Here is an 11,732-nt window from a genome sequence, read left to right as displayed (position 1 = left end):
GCAGAATTGGTAGTGCTGATTTTTGCACTTGAAGCGCATGAAGACGAGGCAGTAACAGTATATTCCAACTCTGCAACTCTGCCTATGTGACGTCAACAGTACATGCCGTGGGATGTCTTAACCCACTTCTGCTCTGCCATGCGGCATCACTGTGTTCTTATGGTGCCAGAAACATCCAAATGGCCGCAAAACCCTTGTGCGTGCCAAAACCTCTGAAAATTGCGCTTTGAAAAACACAAAAAGATGGCAGCCCAATCTGCCATGCATGTTGTCAGTGGTGGAACAAAGATCTCACTCCTGAAACAAGGCACTGGGCTCCGCAACATGCGAAGATGGAGCACAGAAGGAAAAGCAGTGCTTTGCTAGATGAAACCCAAAATCTTGCTTTAAATCACGTTTTCTTTGTTGCTGAAACTGCAGAATGCCGGTACAAACCACCCTCAAACATCCAGAATTCTTGCTGGATGCTACAATTCACATAGTGCAAGAAACCATTGTGAACTTACAATGTCCTGAAAAGCTGAAAGCATCAAGGGATTTCCACAGCAAAAGTGGCTCTGTGGATCTGTCAAAATCTGGGCGCAGTACCCTCGGCCGCCTGAATGACAGCTGTCAGAGGCCTGCAGGATTAAAACATTAAAGATATATAAACTAAAATCAAATGTTTGCAAGCTAAGGGGCCTATTATTGAGAGTAACCCATCTTGTAATTGTTTTATTGCATGATTTAAAATCTTGAAGAAGTATTTGGCTGTGATTTGATCCCACAAGTTTGTTGTATGCTAAGGGAAAAATGCAATAGAATTAACATTTAAATGTAAGCCTGGGTAATGCAACCAAACTGGAATAACAGCTTTCCTCACAGAGGCAAGGCCTCGCCCTCCAGCTCGCTCCACCAGGAAATCACACCTAAGTGATAATTATAGGGTAAGGGAAGAACCTGGTCTGCAGTGGGGAAGGGAACAATGAACAGCTGCAAAGCAGGAAAGGCTAGGTGTGACGACCGTCGTAAAATGGCCTCTACCAAGAGAACAGGGAGGAGACTTCTCCTGAACTGAAGGGAGACAGCAAGAGGCGGTGGCAAACAACCATCTGTGGCTAAACATTCACAAAGAACATTGTGTTTAAATACATATAACTTGCCACTTAAAATTGTCAAAAACACAAAAATAACAGGATTGTAAATCTAATTTTTGGCTGCACATTTCAAGAGGCGGCAAAATCGTGTGACATAATTTGGAGGGAAACGGCAGAAAATTCGATTTTACACCAAATGTATTTCTGCTAGAAGTATGAAACTTTATACACTTATGCCCACGTTATACGCACACACTTGTAGAAATTTGCTGATAAATGGGACATTGTGTTCCTGATGAAAAGGGTGAAATTCTGGGAAAAGCCGACACAAGATCCCACAGCTACGGGGTTTGGAGGAGTAGCTGCTGTACAGAATATGTAATCTATATATGTGGTTGTTATAGAGGTTGCATATGTGTAAATATGTATCATGTCAAAAGTAGATTTTTTGTTCAAGTGGCTAGGGGTGGACTCTAAGCTTCATAAACCCACATCATAAAGATGACACACTGTTTTTCTCCTCCTATCAAGGCAGAGAGGAGATTCTGACCAATCCCTGTCAAAGGGGCGAGCTTAGGCTAGACCAGCACACACACCCCCTTCAGCATAGCATAAATAGAGACAGCAGAGGGCAGAAATAAACACAGACATATTCACCCACTATCCTAATGCTGGCGGAGCACCTTTCGCAGAACTTTCCATCTTCCTTGCTCCAGACAACAGAAACTTGGCAAATCAGAACCCATTGCATAGCTGAACCACTTTCAGCTATGCCTCAATTTCCAGAACCAGAAACAACCCCATAAACCTAAGGGGAACTAAAATATAGTCAGGCTGCACTGTACTGCTTGCCTGCTGAAATAATTATCATCAGAACCAAAAACGGCAGATCCAATCCAGTCCTGTGCTGTGCTGTGACCAGAGTGCATTGCAGATCAGATCCAGTCCTGTGCTGTGTGGTGTCCAGAGCGCCTTGACGCCACCCAAATCTGATGTGCCCAGCAGTCTGTCCTGACCAGAATCCCTGAACAGAATCCCTGACCAGAATCCCTGGCCAGAATCCTGACGGTTCTGTTTGAAACATACTAGTCAGTATCTATAGATAGAACTGTGCCACTATCATATGTACCTTGCTTAGTCCAATTCCTATCTTAAACCCATCCTATCTTGTCTTCAGAACCTGTGCTGTTAGAAATATTTTTGAATTGCCCGAACTCTCTATCCAATCCCTCCTATCTTCCTCCTGTGCCAGTGTTGTTAAAACTATCTCTGTGTTGTTCTTTTCTCATCTGAAGAAGGCGGGATCACTGCAGACAGTCACCCTGATCAAGTGGCTGTGTTCCGGTGTGGTATTCATTGTCTTCATTGTTATCCTCTAGTGCAGGGGTGCATAACTGATTTTGACAGAGGGCCGAAAGTACCTTACATGAGAGCTATAGTGGGCCAAAAAGTAAATGTGGGCGGGGCGGTAGGCGGGGCGTGGCAGGAGGCTTTTTAAACCCCCAAGTTGTACTAAACACATGGAAAAATAATGTTTTTGAGGGGTAACGATTTTTATTTGCATTTCAAACTTACATTTTGTACTACACATTTTCCATTGTTATAATTTAATTCTATTTAGTTATTGTAGATCGCCTGTTTAATTAACTTATATATATTTTATTGACCCTAGATTGGACATGCCATTATTTTGGACTGCTACAGTTTGCTACTTGGGTTGCCCAAGAGGAGTATGGCCTTCGTTGAGTCAGGACTCCTCAAAAAGCCAAAGATGAACATCTCCTAACTGTGCCTGTTTTAGCTTTATTATTGGGTTCACCATTGGAGTGCAACACTATGCCCCAGGGCCCCCTTACCCCTAACCAAACACTATGCCCCATGGCCCCCTCACCCCAACCAAACACTATGCCCCATGTGTCCCCCTCACCCCCAACCAAACACTATGCCCCATGTCCCCCTCACCCCCAACCAAACACTATGCCCCATGTCCCTCACCCCCAACCAAACACTATGCCCCATGTCCCCCTCACCCCCAACCAAACACTATGCCCCATGTCACTCACCCCCAACCAAACACTATGCCCCATGTCCCCCTCATCCCCAACCAAACACTATGCCCCATGTCCCTCACCCCCAACCAAACACTATGCCCCATGTCCCTCACCCCCAACCAAACACTATGCCCCATGGCCCCATCACCCCCAACCAAACACTATGCCCCATGGCCTCCTCACCCCCAACCAACCCCCCCACCCCATGGCCCCCTCACCCCCAACCAAACCCCCACCCCCCAAATCAGCACACACAAACCAGCACCAATGCAGACCCGAACCCCCACCCCCCAACTCAGCACACACACAAACATGCACCCATAAAGATCAGAACCCCCAACCCCCAACACAGCACACACACTCTCAAGCATGCACCCATACAGACCCGAACCCCCCACCCCCCAACTCAGCACACACACAAACATGCACCCATACAGACCCGAACCCCCCACCCCCCCCAAATCAGCACACTCTCAAACAAGCACCCATACAGACCCGAACCCCCACCCCCCAACTCAGCACACACACAAACATGCACCCATAAAGACCCGAACCCCTTACCCCCCCAGCCCCCCAACTCAGCACACACTCTCAAGCATGCATCCATACAGACCCGAACCCCCCACCCCCCAATTCAGCACACACACAAACATGCACCCATAAAGACCCAAACCCCTCACCCCCCCAACTCCAAACCCCCCACTGTCACGATGCCTGCCCCCGGAAAACCAGACCAGGCCCAGCAACCCCGGAAGCAGGCATCATGCCACTTGAAGCATGCCCAAAAACCCCAGTTAGGGGCTCTTTGGCTACAGTCCTGGCGCCTATGGCGCCTGGCTCATAAGAATAAAGTCAGTCCTGGCGCCATGGGCGCCAGGCTCATTCCAGAAATCTTACCTGTTGCAGACCATGCTGCATACCTACCTGATGCAGACCATGCTGCACAAAGCCACAAGCCAAATGAGGCTTAAAGGGACTACTTTACCTCAGGGACTCCTTTCCTCTCGGGTGGGGCTGTGGAAGAATACTTACCTGGGACTTCTTCCAAGCCTATTTAAGCCACACCCAGACAGCCACACGTGCTTCGCGTTATTCTGCTTGCTGCAGCGTAACGCTCACCGTGTCTTCAGCAGCTCCAGTCTTCAGCCATGCCCGCTTCATCCCTGGAACACCTGGAACAAGAAAAGGAGAAGAGGTCAGAACAAAACCCTTACCTGAATCCTTGATCCAGCACATCGTCGAATTGGAAGAGAGAAGCCTTCTCAGGTGTATTGCCACGCACCTCGCAGAGCCGCGCTGAACTCACCAACCGGGGCTGCATTCTTTTACTCCATCGCGAATCCAGCATCTCCAGGCCATTCTTCAACACCTGTGGGAGACAAGAACAGATAGGTGAGCAAGGGCAATACAAACCACCCCCAAAGACTTACCTGATTTACCACAGGGGGGTACTCACCTCATCTCGGGTTGGCGTAGTCAATTCTGCATCACTGCCGCACACCGACCCCTAAGGGGAAAAACAAGGACAATACAACCTACCCCCAAAGACTTACCTGATTTACCACAGGGGTGTACTCACCTCATTTCGGGTCGGCGCAGTTAATTCTGCATCATCGCTGTACCCCGGCCCCAAAGGGGAGAACAAGGACAATACAAATCACCCCCAAAGACTTACCTGATTACCACAGGGGGGTACTCACCTCATCTCGGGTCAGCACAGTCAATTCCGCATCACCGCCGCACCCCGACCCCTAAGGGGAAAAACAAGGACAATACAACCTACCCCCAAAGACTTACCTGATTTACCACAGGGGTGTACTCACCTCATTTCGGGTCGGCGCAGTTAATTCTGCATCATCGCTGTACCCCGGCCCCAAAGGGGAGAACCAGAATAGACTTACCAGGATCTTACCAATTGCCACTTGGAACTCTTCTGGTGGTTTAAATCCGCAACCTGCAAGGAATCTGGCAGAGTGAAGATCAGACTTTTGAACTCTTAGGAACAATTGGACTTAGAGTCAATACTGGAACTCACCAATTCCTCCACGCCAGTGAAGTAACTGGTCATCTACGCGTCCCTGCGCTCGATGCAGGATGGAGAGCTCATCTTTCCAAATCTTCAGGTGAGATTTAGAGGGAACTTCAGGAGTGTTCTGTGGGCAGACAAGGGGAGTGGGAAGGCGGGTTAACGCTCAGATTACGGGAGGTTAATTCCCTTTCTCCATTGCAGAAAGATATTCGTACGAATCCAACAAACAAAGCTAAGTGGGTCTGTCCAGTCTGTCATCTCGGCTCTACGTGTTACTCTGGTGGAAGCAACAGTGGGCCAGTCCAGATCGACGCCCCCGTGGGAATCAGGTGAGCGTAACAGAACGCAAAGCCTACCCACAAATACCCACCTGGGCGTCATGGAGACCTCGGAAACCGATCAGTTGCCCCAATTATTAGGGGAACTAAGGGCCGAAGTGCATTCCGCCCACCAGGAAACCAATGCCCTCAGGAGGGAATTGATAGTGTCAAAAGAACGAACTGATGAGTTGGCCAGACAGCTATTACAAAGCCAGGCTGGACAAACACCTCTACCTGGACTCGGGGCCAGCCCAGCTCCGGTGCCACCGAGTAACCCGGTGTAGATAAACCTTCCTGGAGCCGTTCCCTTGGCTCCGCCTGAACGCTTTGCCGGAGACCCTAAAAGGTTTGCTATATTCATGAATCAATGTTGCTTACACTATTTATGTAGACCTGGAGCTTTCCCAAACGATCAAGCCAAGGTAGCTTTTGTACTGTCATATCTCAGCGGCAGTGCAGCGGACTGGTCTATTCCGCTAGTATATCAGGATGACCCGATTCTTCGAGATTTCCAAGGTTTTCGAACTAGCATGGAAAGACTGTTCGCCCGACATTCCCAAGGATAGGCTTTGGAAAACAAACTTTTATCCTTAGAGCAAGGTAATCAGAATCTTTTATCTTACATTGCAACTTTCAATAGATTAGTTGTGGAAACCGAATGGCCTGAAGCCAAGCGAATTACATTATTCAATCGAGGGCTTCGGGGAGAACTCAAGGATGTTTTAGCCCAAGTCGTGAACCCGCCTTTAGACTGTGCTGAATATATAGATTTTGTGGTGCAGTTAGATCACAGACTTCAAACCAGAAAGGCTGATCGAACCAAGTTTGAAAACAAGGTCTTGGTTAAAACCTACGTACCCTTGAAGGGGGTAGATGCCTTAGAACCCATGCAAACCAGAGTGCATTGCATTAGAGGACCCTTAACCCAGAAGGAAAGGGAAAGAAGACGACAACTGCAATTATGTTTATATTGCGGAGCTACTGGTCATTTCCTTCGGAACTGCCCTGTAAAACCACCCAAGAAAACTATAGGAGCAGCAGACGAAAACCACTTGAAACCTGACTCGGGAAACGATCACGCCGATCAAGCATAAAGGTCAGCTTGCCGAGCTTAAAGAAGGACACTCTGGCCTCGCATTTCACCATACCCATGGTCCTTATAGATCCAGAGCAGCCATCACGCATGCACGCGGTAAAGGCGTACGTAGATATTGGAGCCATAGGAAACTATTTGGACTACGGATTGGCTTCCAGGATGAATCTACCTCTCACCCGAAAGACCACTACCGATGTCGTCACCACTGTTGATGGAACTGAAATTGCCTCTGGGCCCGTAACTCATTCCACTGCAGAGATGACTTTGCTGGGTCAGGATGGACACCGAGAGGTTATGGTGTTTGATTTAATCAAGGCTCCACAGTTTCAACTGATACTGGGAATCCCTTGGTTGGAAAAACACAATCCCTGTATTGATTGGCGATAGAAGAGACTATCCTTCCCAGAATGCGCTAACACCTGTTACCCAAAGAAAACTCTAAATTCAGTACTGGCCCCAATAATCCCAGCTGCCCTACAATTACCTGCTGAATACCAAGACTTTCAGGATGTCTTTCAAAAGGAGCAGGCAAACACCTTACCACCGCACAGATTGTATGATTGTCAAATAGATCTCATACCAGGAGCACAACCACCTTGCAGCAGAATCTATGCCCTCACGGAACCTGAAAATCTCCACTTGCGCCAGTATCTAGACCAGTAATTCGCTAATGGCTTCATCCGCCCGTCCAAGTCCCCTGCATCTTCCGCTTTGTTCCAAAAAAGGAAGGCGACCTTAGAACATGCATTGAATACCGCGCGCTGAATCAGATAACTATCACAAATCGGTACCCATTGCCTTTGATCCCTGAACTACTAGACCAGGTAAAGAACGCTTGTATATACACAAAACTAGACCTGCGGGGGGCATATCATCTGTTACGCGTCAAAGAGGGTGACGAATGGAAGACTGCTTTTCGCACCAAGTACGGATTATTTGAGTACCAGGTGATGCCTTTCGGACTGTGTAACGCACCAGCAGCCTTCCAGTTCTTCATGAACGATGTCTTCCGAGAGCTCATCGATGTTTGTGTAGTTGTTTACATCGACGATATCTTAGTATACTCCCTATCAGAATCCGATCATGTAAAGCACGTCCGAGTAGTCCTAGAAAAGTTACGCCAGTATAAGTTATACGCTAAACTGGAAAAGTGCATCTTTCACACTACGGAAGTAGAGTTTCTTGGATTTATTCTGACCCCGAAAGGAATCTGGATGGATACACGGAAGGTGGACGCAATTCTTAATTGGCCTTCGCCAAGCTCAGTCAAAGGAGTTCAAAGCATGCTCGGCTTTGCCAATTTCTACTGCAGGTTTATCCCGGACTTCTCACACATTGTACATCCCATTACAACACTATTGCGAAAGAATAAACGCTTTACATGGACTGAAGAAGCCGAGAACGCCTTCCAAGAGTTAAAAAAGAAATTCACGTCCGCTCCTGTATTACGACACCAGCACCAGAGCTTCCCTACATAGTGGAAACAGATGAATCCAGTTCAGGTATGGGAGCAGTGCTCTCCCAAAAGGATCCGAAACTAACCAGCTGCACCAAGTGGCGTTTTGGTCAAAAAAGTTTTCGGCTCCCGAATTAAATTATGCTATAACCGACAAGGAACTGTTGGCCATCAAGTCCGCCTTCAAGGCTTGGCGGCACTATCTGCTGGGCGCCAGGCATACCATTACGGTCATCACTGATCACCGCAACTTACAATACCTAAAGGTAGCCAAGGCCCAATCTTCACGCCAACTCCGTGGGCATTGTTCTTCGCCGAGTTTGATTTTGTAATAACCTATCGACCAGGTTGTAAAAATGGAAAAGCTCACTCCCTGTCCCGAATAGGAATGGGAGAAACAGAAAGAGCTTTAGAACCTGTACCCATAATTCCTGAAAAGAGGATCCTTGGTCTGACATCCATACACTCTCTGGAGGACATTCAAGAAAAGGTCCATCAACTCTTTGAGTCCGATGCCTTACAGGGCTGGGCAAGGAAAGGCCCAGAGTATTCTGTCAGCAACAATCTACCTTATTACCAAGACCAAGGCCGGCTATTTTTGCCACTAGAGGAACTACAGAAACTTGTCATTTCTCATTACCACAACACTTTGATGGAAGGACATCCTGGCATTGCTAAAACTGAAGCCAAAATCAAGAAACAGTTTTGGTGACCCACCTGGCGAAAAGATGTCAAGTTGTTTGTCATGTCTTGTGGCATTTGCGCTCAAAATAAAGGGGAAAAGAAAAAACCTGCTGGATTATTACAACCGTTAGGCATACCACCTACTCCTTGGCATACCTTGTCATTAGACTTTATCACAGATTTATCCCCATGCAAAGGTTATAACACCATTCTAGTTATTGTAGATCTTTTTTCTAAAATGGCCCATTTCATTCCTTTAAAAGGAATACCTTCAGCTTCAATCCTGGCCAAGGAGTTCCTTGAAAATGTTGTCCGTCTACATGGCTTTCCTTCCGTGTTAATTTCAGACCGGGGAAGCCAATTTATTTCACATTTTTGGAGGAAGTGCTGCCAGCTGGCACAAATTGATGTTAGACTTTCAACCAGCCACCATCCCCAGACCGATGGTCAAACTGAGAGAACCAACCAGACTCTTGAGCAATACCTACGTTGTATGCTACATCAATCTGAGGAGGATTGGAAAGACTTTCTTTGGATCGCCGAGCATGCATACAATAATTCTGTACACTCAGGAACTAAACAAAGCCCTTTTTTTACCATATATGGTCACCATCCTCGAACCTCAGACTTAGATTCTCCCCAGCATTTAGAGATGCCTGCGGTGGACCATCTCCATGCTGTTATCACACAAGCCTTTAAAGAGGCGACTGCACATTTACAAAAGGCTAAGGATAAATACAAGAAGGATGCTGATCAACACAGGAGTGAAGCACCGCAATACCAAGTAGGGGACCAAGTATAGTTAGCCACCAAGTACTTACCACTCAAGGGAACACGGACTTTTAACCCCAGGTACTTGGGACCTTATTCTATTAAGGCTATTATTAACCCAGTGGCCGTCAAGTTGGACCTGCCTGGTCATATGCGTGTTCATCCTGTTTTTCACGTGTCTCTTTTGAAGCCTGTGCAACCAGGAACTAGACTAACCACCCCACCTGAACCTATCCTCATAGACGGGGAACCCGAATTCGAAGTCAAGAATATTTTGGACTCTAAAAGGGTGAGATCAAAACTCTTCTATCTCATTGATTGGAAAGGTTATGGTCCACAAGAAAGATCTTGGGAGCCTAGTGACCATGTGCATGCACCTCAATTAGTGAAAAGGTTCCACCAAGAATTTACAGACAAACCGAGGCCGAGAGGGAGAATAGCTTTAGGAGGGGCCTTGAGGGGGAGTGCTGTCACGATGCCTGCCCCCGGAAAGCCAGACCAGGCCCAGCAACCCCGGAAGCAGGCATCATGTCACTTGAAGCATGCCCAAAAACCCCAGTTAGGGGCTCTTTGGCTACAGTCCTGGCACCTATGGCGCCAGGCTCATAAGAATAAAATCAGCCCTGGCGCCATGGGCGCCAGGCTCATTACAGAAATCTTACCTGTTGCAGACCATGCTGCATACCTACCTGATGCAGACCATGCCGCACGAAGCCACAAGCCAAATGAGGCTTAAAGGGACTAGTTTACCTCAGGGACTCCTTTCCTCTCGGGTGGGGTTGTGGAAGAATTCTTACCTGGGACTTCTTCCAAGGCTATTTAAGCCACACCCGGACAGCCACACGTGCTTCGCGTTATTCTGCTTGCTGCAGCGTAACGCTCACTGTGTCTTAAGCAGCTCCAGTCTTCAGCCACGCCCGCTTCAGCCTTGGAACACCTGGAACAAGAAAAGGAGAAGGAGAAGAGGTCAGAACAAAACCCTTACCTGAATCCTTGATCCAGCACATCGTCGATCTGGAAGAGAGAAGCCTTCTTAGGTGTATTGCCACGCACCTCGCAGAGCCGCGCTGAACTCACCAACCGGGGCTGCATTCCTTTACTCCATCCCGAATCCAGCATCTCCAGGTCATTCTTAAACACCTGGGGGAGACAAGAACAGATAGGTGAGCAAGGGCAATGCTAACCACCCCCAAAGACTTACCTGATTTACCACAAGGGGGTACTCACCTCATCTCGGGTCGGCGTAGTCAATTCTGCATCACTGCCGCACCCCGGCCCCTAAGGGGAAAACAAGGACAATACAAATCACCCCCAAAGACTTACCTGATTACCACAGGGGGGTACTCACCTCATCTCGGGTCAGCACAGTCAATTCCGCATCACCGCCGCACCCCGGCCCCTAAGGGGAAAAAACAAGGACAATACAACCTACCCCCAAAGACTTACCTGATTTACCACAGGGTGTACTCACCTCATTTCGGGTCGGCGCAGTTAATTCTGCATCATCGCTGTACCCTGGCCCCAAAGGGGAGAACCACAATAGACTTACCAGGATCTTACCAATTGCCACTTGGAACTCTTCTGGTGGTTTAAATCCACAACCTGCAAGGAATCTGGCAGAGTGAAGATCAGACTTTGAACACTTACGAACAATTGGACTTAGAGTCAATACTGGAACTCACCAATTCCTCCACGCCAGTGAAGTAACTGGTCGTCTATGCGCCCCTGCGCTCGACGCAGGATGGAGAGCTCATCTTTCCAAATCTTCAGGTGAGATTTAGAGGGAACTTCAGGAGTGTTCTGTGGGCAGACAAGGGGAGTGGGAAGGTGGGTTAACGCTCAGATTACGGGAGGTTAATTCCCTTTCTCCATTGCAGAAAAATATTCGTACGAATCCAACAAACAAAGCTAAGTGGGTCTGTCCAGTCTGTCATCTCGGCTCTATGTGTTATTCTGGTGGAAGCAACAGCGGGCCAGTCCAGATCGACACCCCCGTGGGAATCAGGTGAGCGTAACACATTCTCAAGCATGCACCCATACAGACCTGAACCCCCCACCCCCCAACTCAGCACACACACAAACATGCACCCATACAGACCCGAACCCCCCACCAACCCAACTCAGCACACACACAAACATGCACCCATACAGACCCGAACCCCCAACTCAGCACACACACAAACATGCACCCATAAAGACCCGAACCCCCCACCCCCCAAATCAGCACACTCTCAAACAAGCACCCATAC

The sequence above is a fragment of the Ambystoma mexicanum genome, chromosome 9 (assembly GCF_040938575.1).
Source record: "Ambystoma mexicanum isolate Mex_15411 chromosome 9, UKY_AmexF1_1, whole genome shotgun sequence".
Classification (NCBI taxonomy): domain Eukaryota; kingdom Metazoa; phylum Chordata; class Amphibia; order Caudata; family Ambystomatidae; genus Ambystoma; species Ambystoma mexicanum.
The sequence above is the reverse complement of the archived record's forward strand: the minus strand, read 5'-3'. Positions refer to the sequence as shown.